This window comes from Liolophura sinensis, chromosome 10 (genome assembly GCF_032854445.1).
Source record: "Liolophura sinensis isolate JHLJ2023 chromosome 10, CUHK_Ljap_v2, whole genome shotgun sequence".
Taxonomy (NCBI): Eukaryota; Metazoa; Mollusca; class Polyplacophora; order Chitonida; family Chitonidae; genus Liolophura; species Liolophura sinensis.
Window position 1 is genome coordinate 5874003 of NC_088304.1, and position 5686 is coordinate 5879688.

Here is a 5686-nt window from a genome sequence, read left to right on the forward strand (position 1 = left end):
GAAAAGGCCTCTGTAGGTATTACGAGGAAGTTGGTGTTTTTAATGAATTAGAAACACCAACCCATCTTTATCATCAACGTTCTTGTACAAAGGGGAAATAAAACTGCTGTTTATTGTTGAAGTTAACATTCTCTCCGGACCTTCATCAATTCATATTTATTTCACCACTGGAATTCATGGGTTCTCTTCAATCTTAAATTTGGAAGCTGGATTATTTAAATAAAGAAGAATGGAATCTACCTTGAACTCAAAATTATATAGCAGTGCCTCCACAAGTCTAGTGTAAATGTTAACATCATTCCATGATTTGTACAAAAATTCACAAGGCGCTGCCAAAGGGTGAATCAGGTCGTGAGAACTGGTACTCACCATAGACTTTCAGAATAAAGAGGAAATATAATCGCCCTACACTTGAACAGTGACTACGATTAAAAGAAATTCCCCCAACACCCAACAATACAAAAATATATAGGGGTTAGTAACCCTCATTAAGGGGCAAGCTGTAGGTTATAATGACACCACATACTTCATATCTCACCACTGAGCAAATGTGTGACAAATTTACATCAATCTGTATTCCACTATTATAGTGTGCGCGCCTTTAGCCACACTTGGGATATTTTGCAGCTTCCGAAAGGTGAGTGGTTTGTCACGGTTTCCCTATTCCATTCTATAAGTGAATAATTCTTGAGTACAGCGTTAAACTATAGTCAAATAAAATGATCAAGTATCCTGGAAATGTTTTCACCATATCTGTCCAGTACTGGTTTGAGACATCAGATTGATGGCTACAACCTGGGCCGATTTCACAAAGTCAGTTTATGACTCGTCAAAATTTGAAACATGATTTTACCAATGTTATTATAAGAGACGTGTCAAAATTTCCGCTTCTAAAACCAAGAACTAAGCATAGTGACTACGTTTTAAATTTTGAGTCAGAAATGTCTTTGTGCAATTGGCCCAAAGTCCCTATTAACCAGGAAAAAAAAAAAAAACGACATAAAACCGTTGGAAATGTTCAAAACTTGGGCGTGGTTCAGACGTGGTTCAACTTAGTATTAATGCAGAAAAAATGTTTTGAAAAACATCCAGAAAACTGTCAAGATTTAACAGCAGAACAAAAGTAGCCAAACATTATTGAAAATTTCAAGCTTGATCTCCAACTCAATGTTTTCCGTTCAATAACAAACTTGTTGTGAAAGCATAAGGTCCAGGTTCTGATTTTTGCCTGATGGACTAGCAGACAAGAAGTAAAGGTACGTTATCCTCTGGTACTGGTAGGGGACTTACAACTGCATGGTAATGAGGATTTACTATAGGCATGCATCAAGCCAAGAAAACATATCGTGTGATATATATTTGGCTAGACTCTTGCGATCATCCGATGGCTTTTCAACCACTAAAGCCCTTTTTTTCAGTGGAATTTATGCATATAATTAATTTGAAATGATGTTAAAATGGATTTGTTTGAGTCATTAAAGATGCAAGGTTCAAAAACAGCACATTATTTCTCGACACCCCATAGTTCTCTCCGAATGTTTCAAAACACTGGTTGCAGAGGTGGTTGAAAAGGTTGAAGAATCAGGGTAGTTGTGCAATGCATGAAATATCCACATAAACCTGTCACAAGACAGACAGAAATATCACTCAATAGTCAACCAAAAGTTTTTCGTATTACGATATGAAGTTTATTTTTCCATAAATATGTACAGAAAAGTGACATATTGCACAAAATGGTTTTTAATATAGATTTTTTTTCCTTTTTCATAAGAAAACCATAGAGTTGGTAAAAGCAATTTGTGTCAGTTGTATCCATCACAATGCAAGAATAGAAAGAAAGACCATGTATACATGTAGTTTTCAATTTTGTACATATCAGCACTTGTAGTGGTAGTGACCTCCTCCTGCTCCCCCTCTCTCACGCATTATTGAATTGGATTCAAATGTCACTAAAAGTATACAAAAAAGTACTTTTTTTCATATGTGGAATAGTGTTAGTGATTTCACGGGGGAAAAATGACCCGTGTTCATGACCGTGCTGGTTTTTATATTTATTTACAGCATGTATAATAATAATAGTAATTATAATAATAATTCTTTTTACTGTACAATATATTTTAAAATAAGTCAGCCTAATGTTCACAGGTGTGCATCCTTAAAATGCTGACCTTCTCAAAGAGGTCAAAGGTAAAATGTCAACTGCCGCGAACAAGGTCAAAGGTCAAAGCCAGCAACCATCCATTTGACCTTGACCCGTATTCTGACAATACAATGGTAAGTTCTATAAAATACCGATTAAAAGCAGCCCATGGCTTGGGTGACTTGATGATGAACGCGTATCAATGACATCCACATCAAACATAACTGTACACATACAAGGCGTCCAGCCTGAACATCAACTTTTGTGCCTGAAGACACAAATGTAATAAATTATTCCACTATGGTATGCATTGAAATTTGTACGATATAACTTAAAATGTCACTGAAGAACTCCTTTTTGAATCAGAACAGAGTTCTTCACATGTACATCTTTCAAAACCATATCAGATCTTTCAGTAATTCCTGAAATGAAATTATTTGACCCTGAAATATCAGAAGTCAAGGTCATGGCACATATTCTGAACATCACAAATTGACCCTGGACAATTCTGTATCCACATTAAGCAAACATGCACTTTACACACAAACACATAACAATGCTCAATGCATTTGCCATCTCGTCCTCAAACCAGTGAAATGGTACCAAGCAGCCAGGCCAAATATTCCATGATATTGGTTAAATTCAAAATCAAAATTCTTGATTTTCTAGAAGCAGTGCTCACACTAGTTGATGTTGGACTAGTCACCTTCAGAAACGTGCCTCAGGAAGGTAAAGACCATTGGTTATGGAGAATCTGACTTCCGGCTTTGTCATCCAAGGAACTTTTATTTTAACGGAAAATTCTGACCAGCGATCCTCACTGGCCATGAAATCTAGCCAACACAGATATCATTCACACAGTTCTTCCATGAAAACCCTTTTTTCCTGACTTTGATTCTTACAGTGTAATTCATTGACCTTCAAATATCATATGACAGCAAGGCCTGTGACTTGCATTAAGATAATTTGATGACGCTGGCAAATAAAAATTGGTGTCTAAAGTAAATATCAGTTAATACATGTAGCACTTATTTTTTCATTTCTTGCTTTATGTGACACATATTTCTGTTATTGTGATACATTTACATGATCAAAATGGAGACTGCACGTGAAATGAAATTATGACAATGGAAAATTTCCAAAACACTGATGAAAATAAGCACTAACTGTAATCCAACAAAATGTACAAAACTGCCAAGGCAAAAACATGATTAACAACTCAAGCGGTAAATAATATTCCTATGGTTCAGTCCAGACAGGCGTGAGAACAAATCATGAATAAATTCAGGATCCATGCGAAGTGGTAGGCTAATCTGAAGCTTACAGCCCTAGTGACACACCTTAATTCTTGTAATTTTTGGGACATCTAGTCTGATCTTTTTTGGCAGTACACATGCTACTGTAGCAGGCATACACTTTCTCTTTTCTCATTTTGTTTGTCCATCTAATGAACAATACACTGTATATTCATATGTTTACCTCCAAGAAAAAATTTTAGCTTTCAGCACTACTACTATCTGTCCTAAAAAATAAAAATTATAGTATATCAAAATGAAATAGCACTGAACGGGCAAGCAAACCCTACAAGGGGAATGTAATAAGCATGAATGATTTAATGAACTGTTTGCCTATGACCTTCACAAGGACATAAAAGACCATTGGTGGGTAGGTCACAAGGTCAAACTTGTCTAGTAGTGGCAGTGATGTGAAGCAAGTGTTTTCCCTGGTGACAAGCCTCAAACGAGAACCCATATGAAACTTTTTGGCTGAAAATACCTAAAAAAAACGCAACATATATGAAGCCATATCAAATGACTTAGTGACTAACAAAAGACAAAGAGTTTACACGGTTGTCATCTTATCGACTGACCTCTTATCAACATGGGTTTTCCTATTATTCACATCTGACTTGCCACAGACTCAGTCATATCTGTCTAGTAAAAAATTAGACAAAGCTGTAAAAATTTGAAGTAAATCTGTTGTATCTCCTTTGAAAACAAAGAATTTGTATCAATCCTTGTGTCACTAATTCATCACTAAAATGGCACGTGCTTTTTCCTTAACCAATTAGTTACTTAAGTAATACACATGGTTTCAGACAAGTCCATAAAAAATGTAGGCCCTGCTCTTCAATGGCAGCCCAATATGACAAAACCAAATCTGTACTTTATTCATTGTCAGACTGTGGGAGAAAACCTCTATACATCATGGCCCTCAACATCAAGCCAAATTCCTACGAGTGCCAAAATAAACCAAGCACATGTACAAGCATCCAGAACAATTCATATCAATTGGAATTTGTTGGAGAGTTGTACCGCACCTGTCCAACCTGTCTACTGCATTCCTACTACAACCCCCAGCCCTCTCCCCTCCTCTGTCTCTCTCTGAACAGTCGGAGTAAGGCCACTGTGTTATCACATCCTTGAGCAGTTGCCTGTTTGTTTATCACAAGTTTCCTTTCTTGTCCATGTCAACAGCAAGCCAATTTATGTTATCATCAGTTTTTGTACAGTGCCTCCCTCTTGACCCTCGGCTTAACAACTGACTAACAAATAGTGCACCACCCCTTCTGGAGCCCCAAAGTCAATATGTCAAATTGACCAATAACATAACAATCAGCAATATCAGGAATATTCTGTCATGTTTACACAGGGTTACTATCAACCTGTAAATAATGGTGGGGTTTAGTATGGACTCAATTTGACATACACCTGTACTGAACAGTATCTACCTATGCAGTAGAAAGTACGTCCAGGTAAGAACGTAACCAGGTGATAATGGGAAGATACATCATATGAATATGCAGATTAAAATAAAACAGGTAAAATGTTATGGTAACACAGTAAGATCAATTTGTGGTTTACTTTTCAAGTTTCACGTGGGCTGGCATAAACAACGGGCATGAAAGAAGAAAAAAAAAATCCATGAACAATAATCATGTTACTTTCTAAATCATCGATTGATTATGTTAATCGCTTTGGATGAAATCAGGTGGAACAATAGATTAACACTGACAATAATTAACCAAAAAACTGATAATCTTGTCACAGGGGATAGCCCAGTTTTGAAACGTAAAAACGTAACAACCCGAGTGCTGAGTTTAGGCGTGTGATACAGTGTAGAACTGGTGGTAAAGTGTGCAATGGCATTCTGGTGTGCACATTTTGAGTTCTGATCAGTCGATCCAGGAAGATGGAGCCAGGAGAGCTGACTGTATAATAAAATGGATAAGCATGGATTTGTCCCGAGATAACTGATGTTTACCATGGCTAACATCAGGTATAACTGAACGATGGCGATAATGTGGGGATATTAAACACAGGTTGTTCACACCTCACAGATAACTCTCACCTTACATAGTCTACACACACCACATCCAGGTGGAGCGATGATATCACCGCACTCTTCTATACTTCCACATACACTACACCATTGATCTCAAAACCGAGATCTTAATCTGTCTCCGGTGTTTGAGACAGATGTACATCAGTTGGGTTGAGAACGGAATCATGGCAGGTTGTGTCAGTCACATATTAATACCCCATG